This window comes from Protopterus annectens, chromosome 1.part1 (genome assembly GCF_019279795.1).
Source record: "Protopterus annectens isolate FY-2018-M chromosome 1.part1, PAN1.0, whole genome shotgun sequence".
NCBI classification, from domain to species: Eukaryota; Metazoa; Chordata; order Ceratodontiformes; family Protopteridae; genus Protopterus; species Protopterus annectens.
This window is the reverse complement of record NC_056726.1, coordinates 1481011872-1481024881: the sequence shown is the minus strand read 5'-3', so window position 1 is coordinate 1481024881 and position 13010 is coordinate 1481011872. Positions and strand designations below refer to the sequence as shown.

The following is a 13010-nucleotide window of genomic DNA, read 5'->3' as shown; positions in this document are numbered from 1 at the left end:
GCCTCCCCTAATCCTATTTAGCACCAGCCTCCCAACCTTAGCTTTGGGATTCAACCCAATTGTAATGACTGCAACAGTGTAACACGATGAACATAGTAGAGTTGTGTACCTACCATAAATGTAGATGTTCAAGTGTATTCACTGTTGCAGTCCAGGTTACCCTCCCTCCATACCCCCTTTCTTTGCTGGGATTTATCTGTACTTCTCTATCCTATACAACCTATGTGGTGTATTTGCTTGTAGATGAAGGAAAAGTTGTTTTTTGTGCATGCATGCTTATTGGCATAATTTAGCCTACCATTTTTGGGGCACTTGACATCTGGGGCAAGAAAAACTGAAGAAAATGGCGTCTACTGCATCTTTTATACCCCTGGCGCACTGACGTCAGGGAGGAGGCGACAGCAACCGACGCCGGACCTAGACTTTGGAATTCAGGCCAACTGAGGGTAGCCTGCCAGCAGGATAACCCAATTGTAATGACTGCAACAGTGAATACACTTGAACATCTACATTTATGGTAGGTACACAACTGTATTTTCTCTTCCCCTCCCACTCCTGTCAACAAAATCCAGGATGTTCCACCCAGTCTCCGGGAACAAGCAACTATAGAGGTCCGCAAGTTGCTAGAAAGAGTCATCCAGCCAGTCCCAGCAGACCAAACAGGATTCGGAACTTACTCAAGATTCTTTTTGGTTCCAAAGAAAACAGGGGACTGGAGACCTATATTGGACCTCAGCAGACTCGACCAATTTGTAAAAGAAGAGAGGTTCCAAATGGTCACGCTTCAGGCCATTCTTCCCTTTCTAGGGAAAGCCTTTTGGATGTGCTCCATCGATCTCAAGGATGCGTGCTACCACATAAAGATGGACAGACACTCCAGAGATCACCTGCGTTTCTGGCCGGGATCCAATCACTACCAGTTTCAAGCTCTGCCCTTTGGTGTCACTACAGCCCCCAGAGTGTTCACCAAATGCATGGCAGTGGTCACGGCTCATCTGAGGCGTCTAGGATTCCAGGTGTTTCCATATCTAGACGATTAGCTCCTTACCGCCACCACCAGGCATCAATTGATTCAGGCAACACAATCTACTCTGACACTCTGCTACCACTTAGGCATTACAGTCAACTTCGAAAAGTCTGCCTTGTCGCCATCACAGCATACCGTCTTTATAGGAGCAGAGTTAGATACTTCAACCACCACTCTACATCTTCCAGTCGAAAGGGTCTCACTTCTTCGCCAACATGTCAACTTATTGGTGTCGAACAGAGCTACAGCCGCAGAGGTCTTGAAGGTACTAGGTTTGATGGCGGCAGCAATTCTAGCCATTCCACTCGCAAGGATGCATATGCGAATTCTTCAATGGCTCCTGTTCGCTCAGTGGTCTTACCAGAAGTTGACAATGAACCATATGATTCTCCTCACAAACTCTTGCAAGATGGTCCTTCGGTTGTGGTCGACGTCTCTTCATGTCACAATAGGACGACCCTTTGTGCCCCCCAGTAGCCACTGTGACCCCGGACGCTTCCCTGATGGGGGGGCATTTTCAGGGAAAGACTGCCCAAAGCACATGGACGGATCAAGAGTCACATTTGCATATCAATGTCCTGGAGTTGAGAGCAGTAGTTCTGGCGTTGCAGTACTTTCAGGACTCTCTTCCTCTAGGGACAATTGCGATTCAGACAGACAACATGTCAGTGGTCTGGTACTTGAACAAACAGGGCAGAACAAAGTCTTACCCCCTTTGTCAAGAAGCCCTCAGAGTATGGCAATGGGCTGTGTCATCCCAGCGTTTTCTGTTAGCAACACACATCTAGGGAAAATCCAACGTGATAGCGGACAAGCTGAGCAGGGCAATCCTGTTGCATCATGAGTGGTCTCTCAACCAACACGTTGCTGACATGATTTTCCACAAATGGGGCCAGCCTTGCTGTGACCTCCTTGCCAGTCACATTAATACCAAATGCAGAAGCTACGTTGCCCTAATAACACCTCCGGGATATCCCCCGAGAGACGCACTCGTACACGATTAGCCTCCAGGTCTCCTATATGCATTCCCTCCAGTTCAATTGATACCCAGGTTTTTACAGAAAGCAAAGTCGCTGGGAAGGACTGTTATCCTTATAGCCCCCCATTGGCCTCGACAGATTTTGGTTCCCTTTTCTTCAGCATCATCTGCTGGAGGATCCATGGATCCAGGACCCAGTTCCAGACCTCCTGACACACCCGTCAGGGGACCTCCATCCTTCATTGCAGTCTCTAATGCTGACTGCTTGGCTGAACCACTTCCCCAAATAGCCAGGCTTCATTCACTCTCAGATGACACAAGACAAATTCTGTTGTCTTCTCATAAGCTATCCACCAGAAAACTTTATCGCAGTAACTGGAAAAGGTTCTCCATTTGGGCCAGTATACAAAAAAATTGACTCTTAATGAGCTCCTTTGTCGTCCATTTTATAGTTTTTGACAGTAATTTCTAAGGAAGGAGCAGCAGCTGCCACAGTTCAGGTTCAGTTAGCTGCCATATCTAATTTCCACCTTGGATTAGATGGGTTAAATATTATGGCCCATAAGTTATCTAAGGTTTTTCTCAAAGGTGTTTTTCACATGAGGCCTCCTGTCAAAACCCCTTATTCTCCCTGGAATTTGAATTTTATGCTTTCTCAAATAATTCTTCCCCCCTTCGAACCAGCATCATCTTGTGATCTCAAATTTTTGTCCTGAAAACTATTTTTCTAGTGGCCATTACTTCTGCCCGCAGAATGTCAGAACTTCAAGCATTATCTATCAGACCTCCTTATATGATTTTCCATGCTGATAAAGTCTCTCTCAGAACAAACCCCTCCTTTTTGCTTAAAGTCTGTTCTGAGTCTAATATTAATCCGGTCATTGAGTTGCCAGTCTTTTTTCCCAACCATTCCAACAAATTAGAATACCTGCACAAACTTGACGGGCACAGACAGCTCAGATTTTATCTTGATAGAACTAAGGATATTGGGAAATCAGATCAACTTTTTGTATCCTTTTCAGAGGCCAGAAAAGGTAGACCAGTGGCTAAAACAACCCTTTCAAAATGGTTATCGGATTGTATCTCATTTGTTCATGCAACTGCTAACATACCTTTGCCACACAAAGTAAGGGCTCATTCAACCAGAGCCATTTCTACGTCTTCTGCTTTTCAAGCCAAATTGCACGTTGATAACATTTGTGCTGCAGCCACTTGGTCTAAGCCTCATACTTTTATCACTCATTGCAAAGTGGATAAGGCTTCCAGGGAGAGGTCTTCTTTTGGTTCTACGGTCCTGAAAAATGTACTCCTGTGAGCCACCCAGGATTATGGGTGCTAGGGACGCTACCCATCAGTGAGAATAAACGGCGAGATTTAACAACTTCACATAAAGAAGTTATGTACTCACCATAATGTTCCATGTGAGTTGTTTATCTCGCCTTTATTCTCACGTCCCTCCCTCCATCCCCCTCCTGGCTGACGGTTGACCTAGAGGCTAGTATCATCCTGGTTGTTCAGTACTTCTTCCTTCTTGGGGAGTGCACCCCTTACAGGGTTATATATACACGCAGAAAACAGGATCTGAGGTAATTCCAATAGTGCATCATGGGGTAAGGGGCTTGGTCTCGAGCTACTGGCAAACCTTGAGCTTTGCCAACGGCTGTGTCGGAGCTGAGGATTGGCTCCGAACCCATCAGTGGGAATAAAGGCGAGATAAACAACTCGCATAGAATTTTATGGTGAGTACATAACTTCTTTTTCCATGCCTAACTAGGGCATTTTACATAAACAAAAACAGATATACACACACACATATTCTCTGTCTCTCTCTCTCCCCTTGTCTCCCGATCGAGTACCTGCCTGGTCTATGGCAACATTCCCTGCATTTTTAAAGGATGATGGTAGCAAAGCAACAGCAGTTCCAAGTTCTCCGATTCATGGAAGTTCCCGCGAGCTTTTAAATCCTGCACATTGCTGTGGGTGTGTCATAGTAACGATGCACACAGTGTGTGTCCTTAAAGGAGAAATGTAAAAAAAAATTTGTTTAATTAAAAATTAAATGTGGCACCCCCTTCCCCCCACCAGCCAGAGGGTTCTATGTAACGGCCTAGGTCACGTACTGCTGGATCCAGCTCTGCTTGATAACACCATTTGGGATTTGTTTCTGAATAGTAAACACCAAGTGCTTTGGCCGTTACTTGCTGACTGTCTCTCAGGATGGTTGCTGTTGAGTAGCCTTATCTTGGTAGCAGGGTTCCCATGAGTAGCCTTATCCTGGTAGCAGGGTTCCCATGAGTAGCCTTATCTTGGTAGCAGGGTTCCCATGAGTAGCCTTATCTTGGTAGCAGGGTTCCCATGAGTAGCCTTATCTTGGTAGCAGGGTTCCCATGAATGGCCTTATCTTGGTAGCAGGGTTCCCATGAGTGGCCTTATCTTGGTAGCAGGGTTCCCATGAGTAGCCTTATCTTGGTAGCAGGGTTCCCATGAGTGGCCTTATCTTGGTAGCAGGGTTCCCATGAGTGGCCTTATCTTGGTAGCAGGGTTCCCATGAGTGGCCTTATCTTGGTGGCAGGGTTCCCATGAGTGGCCTTATCTTGGTAGCAGGGTTCCCATGAGTGGCCTTATCTTGGTAGCAGGGTTCCCATGAGTGGCCTTATCTTGGTAGCAGGGTTCCCATGAGTGGCCTTATCTTGGTAGCAGGGTTCCCATGAGTGGCCTTATCTTGGTAGCAGGGTTCCCATGAGTGGCCTTATCTTGGTAGCAGGGTTCCCATGCGTGGCCTTATCTTGGTAGCCGGGTTCCCACTTGATGCTTATTACTGTACATTATATTTAGTGCCGACAGCCAAGTCGGAGGTCAGTAGAAGCTATGCATGACAGAAAAAAAAATACTGATAGGGCAGAGTGAAAGAGCAGAATGTGTCTGTATTTTGAGTTCATTGCATCTGTTGGTGTAGTACAGACCAGACAGTAATATTTCATTGCTTTTGTAGTGCTTCAGTCATGCACTGTACTGTCTGAGAAATTCTTGTCCAAGACGGTGCAAGTGGCAGCATTATGATAGATATCTGTCACAAGATTACCCTAAGGGCACAGTTTTCTCCCCTTCTTGTTCTAGATCTGTATGGAGAGTTACTGACCCAAAGGCATGGCATTGACCTTCCAGCAGCCGTGTCATTCATTTCTTCCATTTTAAGTCTCTTACTTTAACAGCTTACAGCAGTTATTCATTGATGGTCACAACCTTTTTGCCATGTGCCCAAGTACAGTGGGTCTGACCTTCCTTTATACAACCCTTCCATCCAGTCCCTCCAACCTTTTTTGCAATCCTTCCAACAGAATCTCCAGTATTCTGCAGGAAGTTTACTTAGCTGTCTAATTTGAAGTCACGATGTCTGTTCAGAGTCCCATAATGTCGATCTCAAACTCTGAAGTACAGTTATCATGATTGTCATTACTTGGGGGTTGTGTATTTGGCACTTGGGTGGTTTTGATACTGATGATATATAGGAGCTTAGTAAGAACGAGTGTGGATTTTTTTTTTCTACAGTGCAGGTGCATCTTCTTTTTTTCTCAGCAGAACACCCCCACTCCCTCACTGGTCACAGTTGTAGAGTGGTAAGGTTGTTTTTTCCCTATACTGTTTAAAAATTTTTGCTGCAGTTCTGTGATAGTATAGTTAGTATAATTAAGTAAGGCAAGGTGTGGGGGAAACCAGCAGGAGACTTGTTCTGCTGAAACGGTTTGTGTTAACGTTTTCTGTGATGGGATTCAGTACTATAGAATTTGGTTATTCTGGATACTTGTTTGAAGTGCGAAACCTGCAATTGAGTCCAGCAAATACAAAAAATGAAGGTACGATTGCTGTTGGGGAGCACTCATGTCACTGTCACGTCATTAAATCACTGTCATGTCATTAAAGCGGGTGTGCATCTGTGTGCGTCTGTCTGTGTTCCAACTCACTGTTGGTGGGGGGTCTACCTCCACACCCTGCTACTTTTATGCTCAAGTTCACTACTCCTTGGAGTAAGGTGAATATTCTGAGATGCGCCGTTTTCTTTTTTTATACAACTGTTGTAGAAATAGGGTTAGGAGGGTGGCTTAATGGTTAAGGTGTTAGACTTACAAAACCCAAGGTGCAGGGTTTGAGTCTCACAAGGGATAATTGGCTAGGCTTAAAATGGCTTGCAAGGGCAGTTAGCCTGGTACTAACCTATGAACCTATACAGTTGTCTTCCTTGGAATTTTTGATAGAAAGTAATTTATCATAGATGCATCATTTTAGCAATGAGGGAGTTCTGTTGGCCACACAGGAACTTAAGTAATCAGAGAGTTTCATATTGTGTAAATGCAGCGAAGTGTGTGCCGATGCAACTTAAATAAAGCAAGAGAGAGAGAGAGAACTCCCAATGATGAATAATAGACATTAGCAACAGGAAACAGTTGTCAATGAGGCCTTCATAACACTACACCGTTGCTTCTAGAGATTCTTGTCATTATGTATTTAGCTATGCTGGTTTCTTGCTACCATGATTTCCTCCTGTGAATTTTCTAAATTACACCCCTGTTGTTCATAGTTTATAAGTGTGTACTAGGCTAATGATCACTAGGGCCTTTTTAAGCTTGGCCATGAATCCCAAATTTCTGCCAAGTTCCAGTATCCCTGAGTGTAAGCAGGGGCCTGTGAGATGAAATATTTACAAGCAGGGGCCTGGGAGTTGAACCATTTACCAGCTACCTATGTCCATTAGAGACATGGGTGCCAAACCAGGGATGACTTTTCCTGATCCCCATCCAATTATCTGTTACCCTTGAATTGCGTTAGGTAGGAACTCTATTTCAGATTGATGAGGGGCCCTTCACAGAGAAATGGTGGTCCATGGACTATACATACCAGTCTCTCCAGCAGATATTCTTTACAATCACAAGCAAGGTTTAAGATTTTAGAACGGGTAATTTTGGTGCTCTTTGTTTTGCCAGGTATGCAGGATGTCCATTAGGGTAGGGGCTGACCGTGTCTTGTATGCCAGGCATATTTCTCCCGTTAACAGCCTGTAGGAGTTATAATGCAGGGATAGGGCTTTAAGGTAGTCTGCATGGGACATATTGTTTACACCCTTTATTCTTTTAGTAAGAAAATGTTTGATGTGCCTGGTTATGTACCTATCAAAGGGGACATTGTACTCAGTGCTAGGTCTGAGGATTGCTGAATACAGTGGAACAATGACCTCATTGGACCTAGATGCCATACCTTTGGTTATAAGTTGCACAACATAGAATGAGTTCCACACTTCTGTAGACATGTGATGGTCAAAGGCTAGATTACTGTCTGTGTGACCCTTTCTCAGTTTATGTAAAGCAGTGTACTGTTTTACATTGAATTATAGCTGCCGTCTTTGGTTGTATGTGATAACTTTGCCAAGTGTCACTGATGACAGAGATTTCCAGTTTTGATGTTGATAGCAAACTGGCACTTAAATGTGGCACCATATTACTTATTCACTTCTCACTTGACAGCTTCCCCCTCTCTATTTATTGGCCTCATTTTGAGGCTATTCCTTGGATGTAGCATTGAAGTCCTGACTGTGCCGTAGTCTCCCAGTTTGATTACTGAACTGAGTGCTGTAGGAGCTGATTGGGTGTACCCTGCCCCCTCTCCTGACAGTTGTGTGACATGCATTCTATTTACAGTGGCAGGTGGAAACCAGAGGTGGAGGTAGGCAAGTCCTTACAAAGCAGGTGGGACTATAGGGGGTAGAGGGGTAAAGCCACTAGTGGAAGTGCCCCATTGCAGAACTCTTGACCTTGTGAACATGTGAAGGGAATAATATGACCTTAAACGCAGGCTACTTTGATTTTGTCAGTTTGCATATCTGTTATGAAAATGCATTTCTTCAGTAGTTGCATACCATGGCTCTTTCTGTTTTATTATTATTTTTTTTTTAGCTTGCATTCTTACTTTTCTTTTTAAGGAAGATCTCTTCCAAATAGTACCTACCATAGCCGTAACATTCCCAGTCTTCATTGATTACTCTTCTGGAAGTTATGTTTTTTTGCTGACTTGCTGGCAGTGCATTGGTATGAGCAAATTCAAGTTACCTAATCAACCAGAGGGAAAAAAGCATACAGAGAGGGTTTTCAAACTGGGGCAGTTTTATTTAAATTTGTTTTTGTCTAGTTTTCAGTTTTAATGTTAGTTGCACGTTGTGGTTTAGTCCGGTCTTCAGACTCCCATACATTTTGCTTTTCTTTTATGTGGAAGCAAATGGGAAGGCTGCTTCTGTTTCACTGTTCCACAGGTATATCATGTGCAGCACAAAGTCAGTAACTCTTAATTATTTCTGATTTTGCTTAATGTTCTTGAATGTTCCTTTCGTTTTTGCCCCATGTCTTTACCCTGTCCATTCCTCACAAAACTTTAAATTTTCTGGTAAATCACGGAGGATTACAGTCCAACTAATGCTAGATCTAAGAGTTTCATAGTTTGTAATTCATTTTGCCTGGAAAATGCATGGTAATGCAAAATCTGTTCCATTAATAAACAGATGTACTGCTCTCAGCCCACGTATACCTTTTAACTTAAAAAAAAAAAAAAAAGGGGGGGGTGCAGAGGAAAGATCCAACTTTGGATCATCTAAGTGACAGGCTGGTGTTTTGCTTCAGCTGCAGGTGGGTGACTGCTGTAGACAAAACTTCTTCCTCAGGCTACTCATCTTTTTCTTCAGCTTCCTCTGATGTAGTCCATACAGCCACCATGTACCAGGGCTTAGTCATATCCTCCACAGCTGTCACTGGTGCCCTCAGTGGGCAAGGGAGAGCCACTCTAGGGAACTTGCAGACTTTGGATCCAACCCAGTTTGGCTTTGTCAAAGGCCAATCATGCCTTTTAAACTTGGTTGACTTTTTCGAGACAGTCACCAAGGCCATTGATGAGGGAAAGGCAGTCCATACAGCCTACCTTGACCTGGCAAAGGCCTTCGACACAATACCCCACTCGGGTATCATCGAAAAACTCATCAGCTTGAATGTAAACCCATACATCACAAGATGGGTTGCAAACTGGCTAAGTGACAGAACCCACAGGGTCAGAGTTGCTGGAGCCATGTCAGACTCAAAGCCTGTCACAAGTGGTGTCCCACAGGGCTCAGTCCTGGGTCCACTCTTGTTCGGCATGTACTTTTCTGAAGTACAAGCAAACACAGGAGGGTTATGGCTGACAAAGTTTGCAGATGACTGCAAACTGGGCGCCATAGTCGAAAACACATCTGACACAGATATCCTTCAGAAGGGTCTCACAGAAATGGATAACTGGTGCCAGAGCCATGGCCTAAAGTTAAATGCCAAGAAATGCATAGTCATACCCTTTGGGAAAAACAAGGTTACCCTAGCTACCATATAGGTGGCAATCCACTGAGCACAGAAGAAGTCATCAGGGATCTGGGGACCCAGGTTGACAGTAGCCTTCGCTTGACACTCATGTTGCTAAAGTAGTTAGGAAAACCTTCTACATTGCCCACCTGATCATGAAGGGATTCACATCTAGATCAAGGGAGGTCATCGTCCCCCTGTACTCATCACTCATTAGACCTATGATTGAGTACAATGCCCCATTCGAATGTATCTGACCCGACACCTGCAGCAGCTGGAAAGGCCCCAAAAGTTCCTCACCAAAAGGATAAAGGGTCTCAAAATATGTCTTATGCTGCCCGACTGAAAGAACTCCAGCTCTATTCAGTCTCATACCGCTTGCTCAGAGGTGACCTGTGCCTGACATATAAGGCCATGTCAAACCCTGATTTGATGAATATGCTTCACCTCAAAAATCTAGATCCCTCAGAACCACAAGGGCGGAGACTTAAACCTTGACACTGTTATTAATAGAACATGCTGGAGGGACAGATTCATCACCCAGAGACTCCCTATGCTGTGGAACAAAATCCCGGTACATGTGAGGCAGAGCACCTCGCTGGCCTTGTTCAAGAGGAATCTTGACCAATGGATGGGGGATCGCAGATATACCCCAGGGATTACTTTAGTGTCACTGCTTGACAGAGGCACAGCAAAATAATAGGCATAGTTTTATTCAAACTAAAGGGGTGGCGAAAGCCAAATAACTATGGGCTAGGCTTATAAATGCCCTTGGGCAGATAGCCTAGTATGAACCTATGAACTCTAGTCATTCAGGGGTGAAGGGGCAGAGAATGTACACATCCCTGCTGAAGCTATTGCTGGCTATATTGGGTCTGTTGTTTTTTTTTTTTTTTTTTTTTTTTTTTTTCTCACATTTTCTTGTCAAAAAGAGAGGGAAAATAAAGCCTGTATCTTCTCCTGTGGCAGTAACACTGAACCGGAATCCTTTATTTGAGCTTTGATACAGGCTCTTGATGCTTCTTGCAAGTTGTTTTTTATAGTTTCATAGTTTAGTACTAGGCTATCTGCCCTGGGGCATTTATAAGCCTTGCCATAGTGATGTGGCTTTTGCCACCCCATGTAATGGTACAAAAGTGTACAGAATAGATTTAGAATACTGTGCCTCTGTCTAGTAGTGACACAGTGATGACCCCCGGGGTAAACCTACGATCTCCCATTCACTCGTCAAGATTTCTGTTGAAGAGAGTCAGTGAGGGGCTCTGCCTAACATGAACTGGGATTCTGATGTTCTTCATCTCACATTGCTGCAGTCCTTACATATGGGTAGTCCGCTGTCCTCGGTCGGCCCGAATACCAAAGTATTAGGCTGACGTCGGTCAAGGCGCTTAAAACTGACATCAGGACGTCAGGGTACAAAAGCGCATGACCGACGTCATTTCCTCAGTCTTTTTTGCCGCATGGTCCGATGCAGAAGCAGCGTTGCAAGTGCCGTTCGGCGTTCTGAAATTTTTCGAATTCGGAGTTTCAGACCGAATCCAAGTTGGCTAAGTACCCCGTTGGGGATTATTTTGTTTTTTTGCCTCAGTGTTTTACCGGATGTCAGAAAAAGTGAATAACTGTATTTCTTGTGGGAAACAGATACCGCATAGGGATTATCATTCTTTGTGTATTCCTTGTTCGGGGCCTGAGCACGACGTTGTTGGGTGTCGCTTTTGTGCTAGGTTCAATAAACGCACTATTAAGCGAAGGTTAGATTGTGCTAGGCTGGTCTTTGGGAAGCGGTGCAATTATAATATGCCGTCGGATTCTCCGGTGCCCGCTTCTGTGAAGAAGCGCAAAGACAAAGCAGTTAAACCCAGGCAAGATGAGTCGTCCGTTCCGGACGCCGGTTCTTTAGAGGCTTCAGTGGAACCGGTGGTTCCGACGGAGACTTCTCCGGAGTCTCAGGGGGAGATTTTGATTTTGCAGGAGGTAGGTCAGGCTGAAGGGGCTTCTCAAGTTACTGTACTCCCCTCCCTTCCTAGGGTGGTTAGGCCTTCTCCTTCGGTTTCCAAGGCTTCTCCCAGAGGCAGGCCAGTTTTAGCTCCTGTTGGGGTCACTCCTAGTTCAGCAGGGTCTGTGCCTAAGAAGCACATGCTTAAAATGGCAGAAGATTTGATTACTCTGATTAGAGGTTCTATGCCCCCTCCTGATAAAAGGCCTAGGGTGGAGCCAGAGTTGGGAAGTTTTGAACAGGCTTCGGATGTTTCAGAGTCTTCGGCTGAAGACTTGCAGGAGTACTCTCCTTATTCTGATTCTGATGCAGATGATTCCACTCCTTCTGCTTCTCCTCCAGAGGATTTTTCTTTTTCAGAGACACTTCATTCTATGAGGGAACATTTTAAATGGGAAGGTCAGGACTTCTCTGATTCTAGGAAAAGGCTTAGGGAGTTTTTGCTGTTACCCCAGCATAGGCCTTTGGCTATACCCCTGTTCTGGATGTTGTGGAAGATGTGTTTGCAGAGGCTTCACTTAATCCTGATTCTCTGCCGCCTGCTCCTGTTAAGCCGGATAGGTATTACAGGGTGCCTGAGGCTCACAAATATCTTTATAAGAGTCCTAGGGCGGACCCAGAAACTATTAGTCAGGGACCTAAGGGTGTCAAGGCCTCTATTGTAAAAATCCGGTTCCTCTAGATAAAGAAGCCAGAGCTTTGGATAGATGGGGAAAGAAGGTCTATACATCTTCTACCTTAGCTATGAGGGCTTTGAATTGCCAGTTTCATATGTTGAAATATCAAAACTTTCTTCTTTCTCAATTGAAGTCTAAGGTGGATGCTCTGGCGGAAGGCATTGAGTGTAAAGAATTGCAAGATTTGGTGCATGTCTCTGAACAGGTGGGTAAGCATTCATTACAGTGTGGTTTTGATGCTGTGCAGGCCTCATCTAGGGTGGCTGCCACTGGCTCAGTTCTTCGCAGGCACGCCTGGTTGAAGGATCAGAATTTATCTGACCATGTTAAGACAAGGATTTTGGATGCTCCTTTGCAGTCTGATGTGTTGTTTGGTTCACCTGTGGAGTCAGTCTTGAAGAAAATGGAAGACAAGGCTAAGTCTATGCAGACGGTTAAAGATTTTTTGCAAGTTCAGCCTCCGAAGTTTAGTAGGAATTGGCCTGCTAAGGGGTGGACGTATCCTTCTTATGATTCTCAGTCTAGGGGTAGATCTAGACGTGGTAGGGGCAGAGCTCAGAGTTCTTTCAGGCCTAGAACAGGGAGTTCCCCTGCACAATCTTCGGGTGAGGGCAGGGGCCAGTCCTTTCGTAAACAGGCCCAATGACCTACTTTTTCAGCTGCCAGATCCTTCTTGCCTGGCAGCACCTTTGGGAGGAAGGTTAGCACTCGTCAAGGAAAATTGGATGTTGGTTACCCAAGACAAATGGGTATTGGATATCATACACCAGGGTTACAAGTTTTATTTCCATACCTTGCCTCCTTTCAAATGCATGCCGGACGTTCCTCCTCAGCAAAGACTAGAGGCTCGCAAACAAATTTCTCTACTACTTCATATAGGGGCCATACAACCGGTTCCTCTGCCAGAAGTGGGCCTAGGATTTTATTCTCGCCTGTTTCTAGTACCAAAGAAAGGAAACACGTG

The 13010-nt window shown here is 44.9% G+C and overlaps 1 protein-coding gene across 3 annotated transcripts in view; it reads left to right on the top strand.

Moving 5' to 3' along the window:
- Positions 1–13010, top strand: part of TMEM39B (transmembrane protein 39B) — a 509422-nt gene that overhangs the window by 97542 nt on the left and 398870 nt on the right. The window lies entirely within an intron of this gene.